We start from the raw sequence: 18370 nt of genomic DNA on the forward strand, positions 1-18370 counted from the left end.
GATTTTCCTGTGTCAAGGCGTAAGAGCGTGCAAAAGCATTAAGGTTAGCTGGAATGGGTCCTGTTCGAAGGATATATCCGTATGCCGGGGACTCGTCCTCCGTCTGCTGTTGCCGCTTTTTCACTTATTTATGAAAATGAACCAAAAATCAAGAAGTTAAATTGGTTTTGTGTTTTGTTAACTTTTGTCTGCCAGGGAGCCTTTCTCCTTCCGATTTGGCTTTTTGCGCTCTGCTTCAACCTGTCGACTTTGTTGTTACATTGTTTATGCATGCGTGGATATGTGTGTATATAATTGAAAATACTCGCACACAAATCCGCAGAATCATGGGGGGGTAAGGGGGGTAATAAATATGGGCCCAGGAAAATACAAAGTGAAATTTATACCCGTCCGCCTGAAACCTAAATACGTATTATGCAGACGCCACACTTCACTAAACCGACGGAAAACCCCAAGAAAATCGCCAGCCAACCCTACATGTGGGGAAAACTTTGCCGTTGACAAGGCAACTTGACATCGAACTGGCGGGGGTGGATGGTAAATGAGGGGCGGGAAAAGCCAAGATACTGACTGACATAGTTTTGTGGGCGTCTTTTGTATTCTCATCTATTCAACGTTTTCTTATTTTTGCCCTGTCTTGTGGACTGGGCTCAAAGTTATGGCTGAAAGTATGAGAATGGCTGTAAGTAGTTTTGGTAACTGTTTTTGATAATCAAACGTAATTTATGTGTCTTGAACTTGCCCCTTTAGGAGCCACTATCTCATTCCGCCGGTTCAACGTACTCAATATTAGCAGCCATAAATGTTTATTACACACAGACATTTTGTTAACCCCTTTTGAGCCTGAGACATGGTTACTGCAGATATCCTCAGGAATTTATGGTATTGCCAAAAGGGTTCGAAGTAAGACATTAGATTCAATAACAACGAATCAAATCGAATTGGCCATAGCCACCATAATTGATGAGTAATAAAAATAAGCTTTTATGTGTCTCACACCAATAATGCGAGACCAATTTTTTATTTAATTAGCAGACAAATAAATAAGTACAAGATAACATTAAATGTATGTGTAAGTCTCTCCATATTCGAAAGCTTAATATGTGTTTATTGTTTGATCAAAAGCGTATTTAAAACCGGTTTCTTTTATCTTGTTTAATCTGTCCAAAAGACGTCAACAGTTGCCTGAATACAAAGGAAGGAAATTTAAGATCCCAAGTAACGAAAATTCAATTAAATTTGCCCAAGTGTCTAACAAATGATTATGCACAAAATTACAGCCTAAATAATTGTGTAGAAGTTCCATTGGAAAATAGCAAATAGTTTAGTAATCTGAGCACTAACTTGTGGAAGACAATTTACAACGCACACAGCTTTTCCAGCTATTCTAATAAAAGCGTATACTTAGATATCAAGTATCTTTACTTGCACAAAAAACTCATCTTTCAATCACTTTTTAATTTATAAGCCAAAGCTCAAATCTAATTTACACAGCTGTCGTTGGCCCACAAAACCTGTCACTTATCGGCCATTCACCTGACCGCTTTCTCTGTCTGCTAACTAAATTATGTGAAAGCCAAAAACAACACTGAATGCATTTGACAGCATTATAAATGCAAAATTATCAAGGTACAGGACCAAAGAACATCAGTTCCCAGGACAACCGAGACGTCGGTAGCCCAGAATTCCTTAGCTTAGGGAAATGAAGCAACGCTTTTGTCAGTCCCCCCTCATAAATTGCATTAATATGCAAGGGGGGCTGGGTTTTGGCTATGAGGTAAATCATGCCAGGACATCAGCAAGAAGAACAACAAATAACCGCTTGATTGCAGACTATTAACAGCATTAAAGATGAACAATTTAAATAATTCCCGCATGGGTTCAAATATTTCAGGAGGCCCAAGATGTTCACTCTGTGCCCGACATTTCAGTATATATATATCTATATACAGTATATACGTAAACAAGCACAGACTTTGGGTGAAGTAAGGCATATAAATTACTAATACGCACTGTTGTCTTTGCATGCACTTGGACAGATACACATGTTACTACGAGCATTTGTAATTCAAGTGTAAAATAACAACGTTTTCACCTTGCCCACAATGTTGCCAAAATGTTTCACTTTGTCTGGGACACAAAGATTCAATTAGTTTGTCATTGAATACATTTTGATATGTCAGCCAGTGTGTGATTTAGCACAGATTGTAGACATTTGCTAATTGAATTATATTTATCGAGAGTTTCTATCATTTTGTTCAGGGATTTTATAATTAGTTTGCATCGGGAATGTGATGGAAAATTTCTGAAACCTGGTATTGCGATTTATTTTCAAGGCACCAGATTGCTGTCAAATTTCAAAGCAAATTAAATTTTGTGAATTATTGCATAGCCATTGCATTAGTTATGCAATTTAGGAGCGATAATTTCTTTATTATACTTACTTTTACAGATCATTTAAATAGCCAAAAGATAATTTCCATCTGTGAAAACTTAAGAACTTTGTCTAACTCCCTTGAAAAGTACCTAAATTAATTCAGCCATAATCACAGAAATTTGCATTAGAATTATAGAAGTTTGCCTCAAACATAAATTCTTAGTTAGTCAGCTGTTGCAGTTTGTCTTTTGTTCAAGTTTCTGTAATTTCGCACAGTTTTTATTCACAAAATTTGCATATTTTGTGCGCAGGCGTACCGCGTCAAATGGATGAAACAGCTGTTTTAGCATTTTGTATTTGAATTGTTGAATTTGAATTGTCGTTCAATTCACCGAGTGGTTTGGTGGGTGACTGGCTTTGGGGTCGCCTTGACCTTGTAACTGTTTTCGAAGTACTTTGTCTCGGTTAATTGTCCCGCGGTATTTGCCAGGCATTTATGGTGAACATTTTTAAGTACCTCCATTACCCATGGGTTCGTTCCCCATCGAAGGTGTGAATGAAGAAGTCAAACAAAAAACCACTGAAAGACCAATAAAGATGTTCACGACTTACAACTGTCGATTTGGGATTGGCCGGTCTTAAATATGGTTACTTTTTATACACTTGCTGTGGGTATTCTAATTATTCACAGAACCTATAAAGTAAGTATATTTATTGATCTGCTCATTAATAGAATCGATTCAAAGTTATGAAATTAAGTATCATTCTTTGTTTGTAAAACTAGTCTGCCTGTTTAGGAAATTCCTAATAGGAATCTTTGTGACTGAAGCTCTATGACCCTTTTTTCTATTCATAATATTATGTAAACAGAATTTTCGTTGCAAAAAATTGTACTAAATAAATATCAAATAAAATATTTAAAATTTAATCGAAGACATATAAAAATGTATTCTTTCTTGGATTTAATTCTGGGCTTAAATAAATATCACAAATTTCTTCGAGTTTGGATGCTTTTTTAATAGCTAGGGTATTAAAAACTTCGTTTTGATTAAACCCGTCGTTCCTTTTTTCCTTTTTGTTTAACTTTTTTGCACTAGAATTCATAAATATTCAAATGGCCGGCCGAGCCAGTTTGTTTGAAAACTTGTTTCGTACGAGTGTGGATTTGATTCGGTTTCGCGCAGTAAAGGGTGAGTGAGAACCTACAGTATGTGCACTTGAAAGAAATGCCTTACACGAACCGGTTTACCTGGCTCATACACAAATCTATATATTAGCCGACTGGCTATGAATAATGACCACCCGACTGGCTGGCTGGCTGGATTGAGGCAGCTTGTTGGCGTTACAAGTGCCTCGATTCGGTCTCAGTTCAATCGCAGACGAACAGAACAGAACAAAGTGTTTTCTGTCAATTATAAATCATGAAACTCGCCCAGTTATACGGCAGATCATCGCTGATTCTATGCATCCATGAATGATTCAAATCACGAAGGGAAATCGCTCGAGACCTGGGACCCAGAATCATCTACGTAGCACTTCTCGACTTCACTCCGCCTGATATCCATCATTAGATACCCATAGTTGCTGAAACAGACAGGTCCGATCTGACCCTACAAGGTCATCATTAGTGTTGTACTCAAGGCGCACATTAAATATCCATCGAAAATTGTCGGCTATTTCTGTTAATCTCGTTCTATGGAATCACAGCCACAAACTAATGACAACCAAAGAGGAAACAACAAGGTTGGCTTGTGGTTGGCTAATTTATTTAATTAGCAAATGTTTTACTTTGTTCTTTAATTCGGTTTGATTTGTGCTGTGTTTGGATAAGTAGAATTTACTTGGCAGATTAAATAATTGTAAGAAACTAAGTGTATTTATGTTATGAATAAACCAGAAAGATATTACTTTTTTATACATTTCAGATGATAACAAAAAATGTAAACATATTGTGCTTCAATTTAATATGGTGAATAGAAACACATTTTGGTACCAACTTTTATTTTATTTTAGATATATAACATATTTTTTTCAGTTTAAAAATCATCCATGTGAAAAACAAAAAGGGATAGTTTCCGTTTCCCTAAAAATATTGCTAATCACCATATCAACGCTCAATAACCAGCTTCAACGATAAAAAACTCAACCAGAGATAAAAACAAAACTCTGTTTGAATAATAGTAGGATCATTCAAAGTTGAACATAGTTGGGTTTAAATCCCTAAATTGCATCAGGGGGATAGATTCCGATGCTCACCCTTTCGCTTCCAATTCAAAATACCCTTTCCACAGCCGCAAGAAACTTTCAATTGCCAACTCTGGGAAAAGTTAAAAAGCGGCACGCGGAAATTTTCCATTTTCTTTTTGTTTTCCGTAGTTTTTTTTTTTTGTTTATATAGCCAGCCATCAACAACAACAACTAACTGCTAAACTGTAAAGTACCAGCAGCCACCCTCTGACCTCGGGACCCCTCCACCGGGCGACTCCCAATGGCAGCCATTAAATGAAACTTAATTAGCCCTAAATAAGCAACAGAGCCAATGAGTAAAATGTGGCTGAAATGGTTTGGGTTCCTACTGGGTGGCTTTGGGGTTTCAGGGCTTTGCATTTTAATGCACAAACTGAAAAATCATTGATTACTTTCGGTGGGGTTTTATTTTTTGGCGGCGGGGGAATTGGGCGCTGCACTTGGCAAACTAAAAGAAAAACGTTTTGTGCATTTTACGCGATAAGTTGATTAAATTGCATAAAAGTGGGCCGAATGGATCGAATATATAAGGGGGCTGCACTGAGGGAAAACCCCATTTCAATTAAACCAACATTAATGAATTTCGATTTTCTGCTACCAATTTTATTTCATGGAAAAAAGGTGGATTTTTATTGATGGTTGAGGTATACTATATAAAATAATCAATTAAAAAATAATTGCATTTCGAGCACTATATGTAACTACTTAAAAGATATATGTAGAGAGATTTTCTTAAGTGCAGGCAGAGGGCGAGTTGGCTCTATAAAGTGGGGATCATAAAACGCATTAGCTGGCGGTTGAGTGGGCGGACTGAACTCTCCCCAGATTGAGATTGAGTGCCGCTAATTTGAATCCGTAATTTCCTTCAGAGGCGTGCACCACGCCCCAGAACCCCCATAACCCCCCTTTTCACAATATTTACCCAGTGGGTGCGACCGTAAACCGGCTTAGAACATGGCTGCAATTTTGTTGCAACTTGCAGCGGACGTAGCATTTCCCAGTTTACGGCCGTATTATGTGCTCCTTACTGCCTGGCCTCAGCCTTTTTGCATCTACTTGTAGTTCATCGAGTGTTTGGCTGGGGATAAAAAAAAATAGAGTGCGGGGGTCGCTGGAGATGGAGAAAAAGTTGCAACTTTTACGAGCCGTAACGGTCGAACGGGCCGGCAAGTACAGTTACACCCGGTGGAGCAACACACCCGACTGGTTAGCTGTTAACAAACTAGCTGGGATAGATGGTAAGATAGTTGTATTCAGCACCCGTCCTGTAGGAACCCCCAATCTTCTAGCACCCACCCACCCACCCCCCATCAAACAAACTTAAGCAGTCCGCGGGGATTTAGTAGCGTTGCAGCCCAAACCTCCACAAATGTAGTTCAAAGTCGTGCAACATCGTAAATCCATCGTTGAACTATAAAAAACCGTCTTACTGCAATTTGTATCTCTTTTGCTGGTTGGGTGGCAAAAACGGTTTTGGTGGGGGTTTACAGTACCCGGTACTTGTAGATAATACGGGCATATTGCAGATACGGAAGTATAAGTCATACTGATAAGAAAGTGTATCGGGATTCGATCTTAACATATATAGGATTAGTTCTTAGGATCTCCGGAAGCCTACGACTCAATGCTGCAAAAATTGGGATGCTGACTCTGATGTAGATAAGCTTTGCATAAAACTTTGAACAAGCTCATTTGATAGATAGAAATAATACTCCGCAACAACATTTTTCCAGATGTGATTTGTACAAATGGGACCATTATCCGATTATAAATTCAAGGAAGTTATGGGGATGTTTTCGTTTTTACACAACAGGACATGAAATACCAAGTATCTCCTAGTTGAAACACTTGACTTTAATGCTCTTTCTTGTATTTTGTTGTTTTTACTTCTGTTTCTAGGGCTCTGGCAGCCGCTTTTGGCTTTGGCTTTGGTCTTTTGCTCGGTTGCTCAACCCGTGAGCACTTTTTAATCCGATTTTGTTGCATTTTTTACCATGTTGAGTGTGTGTGTGTTGCTGGCGATTACGCTTGCCGCTTCTTCTTATTCTGTGCTACTGGTACCGCTTCTTCTGCTTCTTCTTCTGGCTTTTCCACCTACTTTCCCCTTTTTCCGTTTTTTTTTGGTTTTTTTTTTTTTGATTATTTCAGCTGCACACGCTTTGGCCGAGAGTCACCCTCGTCACCTTAGACGGCCCTAACGATTTTGCATTTTTTATTTAATATATGCGGTGTTGCCCTTTTCCCCTCCGGATTCACCTCTCCGTTGTTGATGATGTTGCGGCCCCTGCTTAGCCTTGGTTGACTATTTAAAGCCGTAAAACCCTTAACCGTGGCTTAGCTACACGGGCCATAAGTTCACCCGGAATGAGAGTGCACAGAGAGAAACGGTTCATCGAACTTGACATTGTTTTCGGAGGGGGTGGATAGGCAAAAACGGGTGGCAAACTACGTAAAACAAGGGTGTGAATTAGGAGGAAAATACCTCACAAAAAGTTTTCTAGTTTTATCTATAAGTCAACCCTTTAATTAGTTCCCTAATCTTGTCTGAATTTCACTGCACTTTAAAAATGTAATTTAGAAAAACTATGTGGCATTATATTCTAAGATAAAATAATAGATGATTTAAAGGTGATTTCAATTTTTTGTTGATAATAAAATTAATACAAACAAAAATATAACATCAGTCTTTTCCAAAAACTATATAATTGTCAAGAACCAAAGAATTATTTTTGTTAAATCTTATTAACACAGTCTTGCCCAACGCGACTTAAAGTTAAATATTAATAGAAATAAATTTTTTTAAAATAACCCCCTTGTTATCTAAAGGATAAAGGTAAACCAAAAGCTTCTTAGGATCTACAGCAGTGCCCAGTTAACCCAACAATTGACATTTTTCGGTGATTGTTTCACTGTTTTATGTGCCCGGCAGATCCCTCATTTGGCCAACGCCAACAATGCCCGGAATACCTGATTCGTTTGATAATCCTTTCGCCCGAAAAGTGCTTATGTACACAGGCCAGATTGCCTGCGACTCGTTCAAGGATCGAAAGGAGCCGAGAGGACCAGAGTGGAGGAGTCCAAAATACGAGTCGGAGTCAGGATCTCAGTACTGGCCGGGTTGCAGTCTCGCCTCGGGCTCTTATTTTCCCGTTGCCTTGGCATTCGGCTTGTCTCTGTGTGTTTTGGCCTATTTGCATTATGAATTATTTATTTTGTTTATTTCTGCTTTGCCACGAAAACACAGAGTTAGGCGGTGAGCGGGAAAAGCAAACCGAACCCGGAAAATGTTGCAAAAGTGGAATACTTGACGTCGTCTCAGTGATAAAAACAAAAACGGGCACAAAGAGAAAAACCAAAAATAAAGCGCACGAAATACGCGAAAAGTGTTTGCTCGGATTAAATTTATGAATATTATATTCAAGCAAAAGTTCTGCCATCCCGAAAACTCGACCCACTGCAATAGCACAAGTTTGTCTATAAATTTTTTGCGCTTCCACCCAGTCTGTCCGGAATTTACGGTCCTAGCCGCAAAAAAAAAAAATAAGGAGGTAAATTGCCAGCTATTGCAGCCCGCTTAAGGGTATCATTTTGGTCAAGTTGTTTATTTTGATGGCAGCCCCGTAAAATGATATATCGACTGCTCTATATCTAGATGGGGATTCGATGTTAATGAGTTGACCGCACTTACTGGGCTCGTAAAGTATGCGACTGCTTAATCCTTTCAGCTCCAAGGATGCCTTCAAATTCATACAAATCATTCGTTACAATCGTGGGAAATCTGAAAGATACAATAGATTTCAAAGTTAGCAAGATATAATTAAAAAAAACATCATTTTACTTTTGTTTGAAACCGTATTTGATTACCGGATACCAAAGATTATTAATTTTTTGAGGTTTTCTGATAAATAACGCATTTCTACATAAATAATAAGTACATATATATTTCTAATACCTTAGCCAATTAAAATTCCAACTCTTTACCTTAATAGGCCATTTACCATTACTGAATGCTATCAAATCCGACTAAGGATCTACTACAAGGATTCAACTTGGCTAAAAAGCAAAAGAGTCCCAGTCTCTCGAAATGTTGAATGCCTTTGTTCATAAAGGAAATTAACTCTTTTCATGTCCCAATTTGCATTAAAAATGTTATAAATTCGCTGGTAAACGTTCCAAAGGCAACTAAGCACATATAAATCTACCCCTAGACCCCATCGAAATGGCCTGAACTCGTCCTGTTCCTTCGGGCCAGGTAAAGTAGTAAGTGATTGTAGCTCCTTTTCGAGGAAAATGGAGGTGGTGAAGCGAAAGGTGTGTCGGATGGGCGGGGAAAATGGGGCTGGGAAGGTGGATGGATGGGTTTAAGAGCGATGAATTTGGAATGAATGCAATCTTGCTAAAATATGCAAGGAACGTTCACACACAGACACACCCACTTACACGCACACACACACAGACACACACACACTCAGACATTAAACATTGAAGCGACAAACGAAATGAAAAACGGCTGTGCAAATTAATTTTACGTTGTACGAACAACAACAACTATGGCAACAGTTACAGGAACAACGAAAGTAACTGCGTTTGTGACAACACTGAGAGAAAAAACGGGTCAGAGAAAATAACTTGTAATTAAATTACTAATTAAATATTATCAACATAAAGTTTTTATTACAATAATCCATGTCTGTTTAATTCATATTTAATAATACAATATCTTTTGATAATTACTTTACCGCTATTGTGGTAAAAAATAGTTTATGTATTTAGTAATACATTTAATAAATTAAGAAATCATATGGGGCTATAATATTAAAATAATATTCAATACACATTCATATAGTTATTTTGTAAAGCAATGTTAGTCAAAATCAATTTAGTGCTATATTTTGATCTATAAATTTTCTAAAAACTTAGAGTTCTTAAAAAATATAGTTTTAATTAAAAAACCTTTTTTTTAGTGCACAGCAGAACCTCCCAGCGAGGACGATGAATAGCGAACAACAACAAGAACTATGCAGGGCACGCCCATAACTCCAACATCTACATGAGAATGGGCCTCAGTCGAGGGTGCGGGGTTTTTGGGGGGAGTGGTGGCAAAGCGGGATACCAAGGATAAGGATGACTTCCAAACAGCTAGACAAACATTTAAAGGATTGCCAGCAGGATGCCACCCATCCACACTTTATTTCGCTTTAATTACCAAGCTCTCAGTCTGTTGCTAGTGGGAGCGACAAAAAAATCCCCACAAAATGGGACGGCGGCGGAAAAATAGACAGAGGTTGCTACCTTTGTGGTTCCAGAATTTCCCGGAAAACAGTTTGTGCGGGGGCCTGAATACTTTATTAATATGGGGTTCAATTATAATTACTACTGCGGTATTAAGATAATTTGGTTGAATTTGCTTTATGTGGATAGATACTGTGCAATATAACTATAAATGTAATATTTTGAAAACCTTTCTCGAAGTATCTATTTATCATATGTCACTTAGTGAAATATTTTACATGTATATGTCTATATTATTATTTTAACTGTGTTGTGCTCAGTATGTCAATTCCATTTTAGTTTAAATAATGAAAACACAACCAACATGAAAGTAAAGGTATTTTCTCCGTGTCAAAAAATCTTAGAAATCCGCGCTTGAAAATTAATTGCTTCAAACAAAGAGATCGCGCAGCAATCGAAGGGTGAATCTATAAAAAGCAATACCTCTCCCAGTCATCGTTTGTCCTGCAAAGTCCACAAATTACATTAAAACCCTATTAGCCCGAGACTATAGAAAAGCGAGCCAGGGAACCGAAATAAGCAACCGATGGCTAGTCGTGGACCCCAGACTCCTCGCTTGGCGGCCAAACTATTTTACAATTAAGCATTTAAGGCCATGGTTAAAACATTGTCTCGGCGAGGGTCTCGTGCCACCTGCACAGCAGTTAGCAGGTAGCAGTTAGCTTTTTATTTAACCCATTACTCTGGCTGCCTGCAGGTAAATAAAGCCGGCACTAAAATGTTGCCCAATGGCTGCAGCCAAAGCCACCCGAAGCTGCCAGGAAGGCAGGAAGGTAAAAACGACGCCAGTCTGCGCCAATAAATAAATTCGCAAACACCCCAAAACAAACAGTGGCAAACCGGCAGCAACAGTGGAAACTGGATACCAACTTTGACTTTAACCACACTGCACCAACTTATCCCATCTATTTATTCTGGCTCCTTTGGGTTGACATTTTTTGGTCGCCCTTTTTTTTGAGACCTTCCACGATGTGGCGTGTTAGCAATATGCATATGGTAAGTCCTTAAGACGAAGTTTTTCCCGGGGAGGTGGGTTGCTAGCGGAAAAGCTTTTATTTGATTAAATGTTCTTTACCTTAAAACCGGGCAAAATAGTTTTTCGGCGTTTATCTTGGTGAGATACAGGGTTTCAATTACCCATGTAGGGTAATGGAATTGAACAGGTGATGAAGGGATATCAATAAACAATGTCTCTTTTACTGCAATGAAGTTGTATACTCGGCAAATGGCACCCTAACTATTTTAAGAGCGAAAAAAAAAATTGGTGATTTCATTACTGAAATTACCCATTAAATATTTCATAAACTGTTTTATTTTTAAAGAAAGTTTTTCGATACCGGGGAAATTCCGCTTTATTAAAAAATCCCAAAGAACCATAATTTAACTTTGCGAAAATACTATAATGTTACAAAGTTATGTTATTAAAAATTGTGCAAGCCCCTTAATCAAGACCTGGAGATTAAAGATATTTTCCAATAAAAACAATGTTCCTAAACATTATCCGACCAGTGAAAACGCATAGATCGATAGTTTCGTGAGCTTCTTAAGCACTCCAAATTTCAATTAAAGTATGTTAGCTCTGGCGAGGAAACCAACTTTCAATTAACCCTTCGAACTCTTGGCTGATTGAATTCCGAACCATAGTTTTTTGGCTCTGCTGTTAGTTGCGCAACTTGAACTTGGCAAAAAGTCGTCTCTTGGCCTCCCATTTCGCATCCTTAAACTTCACTTTTATGCAGACATACGGGTAGTTAAGTCGCCCTCAGATACTCGCACACACACACACACACACTCTGGAGGGGAGAGATTATATCCGTACTTTTTATCTTCATGCGTTCAGGGTGCGCACTTGGCGCTTAAAAAGTCAACGGAGCAAACTACCAAGGCAGCCTGCCAATTTGTGACTGTCTTTTGCTAACCTAACCCCCAGCATTCATACTTATATATATATATATACGAACATATATCCTACGATTCCTCATTTTGGTCCTGCCAAAGCGCGACGGTGCAAAGCTGACAGCTGCTTAAATAATTTCCAGTCATGTGCGCCGCCCACAAAACACAACTAAACCGAACGTACAGCCTGAAAAAAGCGGAAATAAAGGAAGGCGGCCAACCACTACAAGAAATGGGGAAAAGTTGCCATCTTATGCCTTTTTCTTTCCCAGCTTCCTACAACTTCCGGACGGGGCGGAGTTCTTGTCCTTTAAGTCGACTTTACGTCGTCTTCGTCTGTGTATCAATATGCGGGGTCAGTATTTAGATACCCTCACTTCGGGTAGCTGCAATGCCGGAAATGGTCTCTTTTCGAAGGAAGTCCTGTCGATGAGGAACTTCTTTTGAGAGAAATATAAAGTGGTGACCTCTTTGGAGAGTAGGTCCATTAATCATAACTAACCACTTAGGCTTAAAAACGTGACACACTTAAAAAGCTCAGGAATATCATCTTATATGAATGTGCATATTTTAAAATAGATATACAAAAAAAGAATATTAAATTAAAATTAATAATATGATAAGTCCAGAACAATATAAGATATTATAAATAATAAAAAAAAATGTAATAGTAATAGGATTGTTTTAAAATATTTTTTTTAAATCCACCTGACAACATATTTCTTCCAAAGAAAATAAAAAAGTAGTATATCTTTTATTCGTTTTGGCCTTCCTTGAAAAGAAATTGAGTGGAACTGAGCATTTGTGCTGAGGAAAATCTATGTGTCTGCTACATGTTTAATTGCCGCTGCGTGAAGATGTTAATCTATTTCGAGCGGCAGCTAACAAAAACTGCTGCCTGTCGTTGGTAGTACTACTATATGGTAGTGGCCTCACTACTACGGGCTCTGCTGACAGGGAACATTGTTTAGCTGGCTCAAAGGAGCCAAATGACAGAGATAGATCGGGGAAGCGGGAGGGGCTAAAAGCTGAAAGCAATCAGTAGAGGACTAATTCAAGTTACTTCTCTAAAAGCCCGCTTTGGACCAGGCTCTGGGCTGGCATCGCGGAAATGACGAGGAAATTGTGTAAATTGATTATAGATAGCCCGGTTTCTATGCCCGGCAACCAGATTTTCCCCACCGCCTTCTACTAAGTGGAAAAGTCAATCATAGCTGCGTGTGTATGCAGTCAAATCGAAGTGGTCGTAGCTCTATCTATAGACACATACATATATAAATTTAAATTTAACTGTCTTCTTTGTCGACGTCTTTGCCACTGGGTTTTTTTTAGTCTCTGAAAGAATGGACGCCACAGCAGAAAAACAAAATTTATTACGAATGAAAATTAATTAAATTAAATGGACTGTGAAAAATTCTTGCTCAATATTATCCGGTCTCTCCCTTATTTTCTGCCAGCTTCCTTTCAACAAAGTATTAATATTAAAGTTTCTCGATGAGCGCTAGCAATAAAGGCTGCCAAAGGATGCGAGAGAAGTCGATTGGGGATGTAATTAAAAATGTTTTTATGATGTGGCTTGCTGTAATGCGCATCAAAATCTTCTTTAAGGATTACTATGTAAAACTCTGTAATCCTTTTGACGACTTTAAAGTGTTGATTTTATTTCTGTTGAATGATATAAACATGATTAAATCATGCATTTGTTGAGTGCATATACCAAAGAGGATTATTGTAGTTTTCAGGCATAAATGCTGTTTCAAATTATATTCTGGCAAAATGCAAAATGATTTATTACGAGTACGCAGTGTGCAGAAAATCAAATTATTTTTAAATGAACAGTTCGTTTACTGAGCCTTTTAAAAAAATATATATATTTAAGCAAAACAACTCTATTAAGGTGTTGTTACTATTATAACTAAATGTAACTATTTCAGAGTAGGTCAAAGGTTTAAGAAAATGTTTGAATAAATTAATATGGCATACGAGAGAAAATTAATAACACGTTTTAATGAAATAAATTCGTTAGACAGAAATAAAACAGCGTAATGGGATACCATCTGCATTTTTGAAATGATTTGTGTAATTCTCTTTAAGCCATTTAACGCACGCCATAAGCCACAAAATGTGTCCCACCCACCGATTCAAAGAAAGTCGACACCCCCAACAGATCATCATGCGAACTGAAGTGTACCAAATACACATATATATTTCAAAAGAATTCCAGCTCACGTATTTAAAAACATTCCTTAATTAACCACCCACTTACCTCATGTGTGGGGTATTATATTATACATTCAGGTCCCTTCGAGCGGAGCTCTATAATCTTTTATCTGCTCGGTACACACGCAGTGAAAGAGACGGCTGTAGAGGGACGGAAAGAGAGGGAGGGAGGGAGGCACTTGGAAAACACATATATAAATGCGCCATAAATATAGATCTTATTAACCTGTTGACATCAATTTCCACACACATTGCGATTACCACACAAGTAAGTGTGTGTGCATCTCCTCAAAAAAAGAAAAAAAAAAACAAGAAGCCAAATGCTCGAAATGCCATCGTCATGTAATTTAATGGGAGGGAATCCACCAATTCTGGGTGGCAGTTCGAGTGGCATTGAAATAGCTCTACGAGGCCTAACGATGGGGATTTTCGGGGGAGGTGGTTTAAGAGGGGGCGGTTTTGTTGGCTGAGGACCGAGGACTCGACGCAAACGAAATCAGCGCAACGACAGTCGTCCTTGTAGTCGCTGATAAGCTTTGATTTCCTGTAACAGGCAGCAATGGCGTCGACAAAGTCGTCGCCTCTCTCACACAGATACTCACACGAACACACACTCACAGATACTCCTCGCACACACACTCACAGTTACCCCTCACACACAATCTGGTTCACATGCAATACCAATACCAATATCAATCGCAATGAGCGTGGGCGGATGAAGCATGTTGAAATCCGCTTAGAGACTCTACATTTTTAATACCCAATAACCAAGAGGTTATCCGAAGGGGTATGCACAGCTCCTACGAGGGGAATGTAACAGCGAATTCGAGAACTTGGATGATACTCAAGGGAGCACTTCAAGATCTTGTAAATTAATTGCCAACCACTAAGATAACAATTACTTGAGAGCGTCAATATAAAGATATTAGGTTGGATAAGCTGCTAGGTAAATACTAAAAAGTACTTTCTCTAACATTTCTAATAAATAGATGAAAACATTTAGTATTACACTTTTTAATACATACCTAAAAGTAAAATTAAGTTACAGTAAAATATTTTAATATAATTCCTAACAATTTTTGAAGTGCTCTCAAAACCGCATATTGATAAACAAATTCATTAATTAAGTGTTGGTAATTGCTTATACAGAAATTCTGTAATTTAAAAAGGGGGCAGACCCCTATACCATTCAAGTGTTTAATTAAAGTTGTAATAAGAGCTTAATCACAACCTTGTTAAGTAAGATGTCTACTGGTTCTCAACCTTGAATATAATATAACCAAGTAATTACCTATTTATTTCATTACCTAGGACTACATCCTATTTTCCCCCAAAAAACACCTAAATAAGTAAGTATTCCGATGTCGAAACTCTGTTCAACATACCTAAATCCTCATTTTTGTTTTTCCCCCAAATTATTCCGCTGACGAATTTATTAGCAAGGCGATGCCTGAACTTTTTTATTTTATTTTCGCATTCTGTTCAACTGTCTTACTATATTTTCAATTTGACTTTTTTATTTTTTGCTAACGACGTTATTGACTTTTATAGCTTTGCTATAGCTACAGCTACGGCTTCGGTGCGTGGATATATGTAATATGTGTGTTCTGAGTGGGGGGATAACTTGTAATTCCGTTTATTTTTTTCCGGCTGTCGGTTTTTTGTTTGTACTTTTTATTGGCGGCGACACGTAGCGTGCGGTGCGTAAAAAGCGTGAAAGAGACAACCGCATGCATTTGCCGGATTGCCAGCGGAAACGGAAATCACAACACAACGCGCGGACTAAACATGACAGCCAAAAGCTGTCATGTCCCACAGCAATCCGTGTGTTTGAGTGTGTGTGTGTGTGTGTGTATGGGGATATTGTAAGCGATGCCCTAGGAAAAAAGTGTCACGAGCGAAAGGAGAGAAAAAACCTGAACTGGACTGGACTGAGCCGAACCGAAATGAAATGAAATTGCAGGCCCACAGCCCCAACTACAGACTTAATACGATTGTGGTCTAATGAATTAAAGGCTGAACCAACACACCCGAACGAAGAAATCCAAGACAAATCAACGCAGAAAAATCTGCTGGAAGAACGATATGGGGTTTTCGTGCACTGGGGGAAAATACCTAGTGAAATAGGTTATTAAATTATAAATTTTCATGCAGCTTTCCTGATTTTATTAAAGCTTTGATCGTAACCATTTATTTTAAATGTCTTGCAAGAACTTTATGGCAATAAATATATATATAAATTCAAGCTTTGTTTTGGTAATTGATGAAACATTTTGAGATTTTATTTTATAAAAATTTTATTCATTTTTTATTTTTCAAGGGCTATTCAAATTATCCCCTAGGTTCCTTCAAAATCCTGAGCTTGGTATATCCATTTTTCTATGTGAAAAATACAAAACTAGCAATAAGAGCCAGAAGATTGAAGCAAAACGTGTGCCACACCAAAAACAAAACCCAAAGCAAAGCAAAGCCAAGCAAACAAGTGAAAAAAAACTAAGCAAAAGGACATCATGGTGCTGGGAAAGCAAGTGCAAAATTGTAGGAACAAAAGTGAAGCGATGCCATTGAAAAAAAACACAGGCAGTAAAAGATTGAATTTGTATCTATGTCCATGTATCTGGGCAGCGGCACCATTGCCCATTCCCACGGCCGGACTGGGTCAACTGATTGTGTGTGCCTGAGCGAATAACTGGCCGGGCAGATCGGCCATCTGAGACCTATGTGGACATGGTGCGTTTAACCACGTAATAGTCTCGCCGGCTCTGCGGATTTACGGCATCAGTCAGGGGGCTTAGCACAGTGGGCCCAGAGCGAGCCCAGGGGTCTTAGGTATCCATATAATTAAACCAATTTGAGTTCGAGTGGGGTATAAAGGTATGCCCGAGCTCTTAACGACCTCCGTTTCAGTTAAGATTATAAGCCCCTTAAAGCCTGTTTCTAACTTAAATGCCCGGGGTGGGTTTTACAATTTTGGAACCAGAACTTTAGAGATTGTTCTGATGAAATATCAATTAGGTATAAATAAGGCCATTTATATAAGATTAGAGAATTGATAACGAGGTATTAATCATTCCTTTAAGGCTTTTTAAAAATATTACATGTCTTAATTACCTTGTTATGGCTACAGATGTTCGAAAATAAGCTTATTATGTATAAGATCTTATACTTTTCCAAACTTATTTTTAAGTAGCATCTAAAACAAAAAATATACCACAAGTCTTTTATAAGTTTATGGAATTACTCTTTAATAAATGCGCTTAAGTGTCGAAAATAAGATTTTTTATTTAAAATATGTTTTAATAACTTATTTTAAAGCTATTTTTAATGTTTGTTAAAAACCATGTTATTTAAATAAGGCCTAACTAAATACTAAATCATGACCCACAGACTGCTATATTCTTGCATTCTGTTGCCTGTGATAGATCGTAAGCTCTATATTTTCTCACAGCACACGTTCAATTTGTTATCATTGAATCCCGGGCTTCTCCATGCTATTGTTTCATCTCCCACAGAATCATGGTCGATTCCCTTTGGAGCCTGTCTTTCAAGTCCTCTCGCCCCTTTCACATTTTTCTTTTTAATAGGAAAAACACGTCTTCAGTCTCCTGCCCCTGGAGTGCGTGTTTGCCCAGCTTTGTTTTCGCATGTGAAAGTATTTAATTCAATTTGCGCTTAATTGAGACAGGCTGACTGTACGGCCCGGCCCAACGGATCCCCACCCCCTTGAGGCCCGCACCAGTAGGCAGCTGTCAAGGCAAAACCAAACGAAGCGTTACGCTAGCTGACAGCCTGCCACCCAGCCCCACCCCACAGATACCACCCAACCCAACCCATCACCCAGTCTCCGCCCCAAAATTCCAGTCAGTTGATAAAGCATCAAAAGAAATGTACGGCCAAGTGTTGTATCGTACGTTGTCTTAACAATTTATAAATTAATTATGTATGCACTGGGAGTGTGTGCGCGCTGTGTTGGCCAAAAGCAGAAGCAGCCACGATTTCAAGACCAACCAACAGCATATATGTAGGCACACACATTTAGCCATATCCATACATTTATGTACTTAGCCAGACACCATATGCGTAGTCATACATTTTAAATATAAGCGCGTTAAATGTTTCAATGCCACTCGCTTATAAGTTGTCGGTTGTCATTAGAGATGGACGTGGTACAGATTTTTTCTGGTCTGCGGCCCTGTCAACACCAGAATACTAAGTGCTTGGCTAATAAATCATTAGGCCAGCTGGGTGGTTTTACTGGAAAAGTTCAGTTATGACCGTTTTACGATTTTCTTCAGTAGTTCTGTTGCTGTAACATATACAACATAATGTGTAGTACAT

The 18370-nt window shown here is 38.3% G+C and overlaps 1 protein-coding gene across 1 annotated transcript in view; it reads right to left on the reverse strand.

Annotated features, from left to right (window-relative positions):
• Nucleotides 1–18370, reverse strand: part of LOC119555428 (Ig-like and fibronectin type-III domain-containing protein 2) — an 80877-nt gene that overhangs the window by 43899 nt on the left and 18608 nt on the right. Inside the window, exon 2 of the mRNA XM_037866797.1 lies at nt 8313–8402. The gene's annotated coding sequence lies outside the window, so the exon portion shown is untranslated. The remainder of the gene's footprint in view (nt 1–8312; nt 8403–18370) is intronic.

This window comes from Drosophila subpulchrella, chromosome 3L (assembly GCF_014743375.2).
Source record: "Drosophila subpulchrella strain 33 F10 #4 breed RU33 chromosome 3L, RU_Dsub_v1.1 Primary Assembly, whole genome shotgun sequence".
Lineage (NCBI taxonomy): Eukaryota > Metazoa > Arthropoda > Insecta > Diptera > Drosophilidae > Drosophila > Drosophila subpulchrella.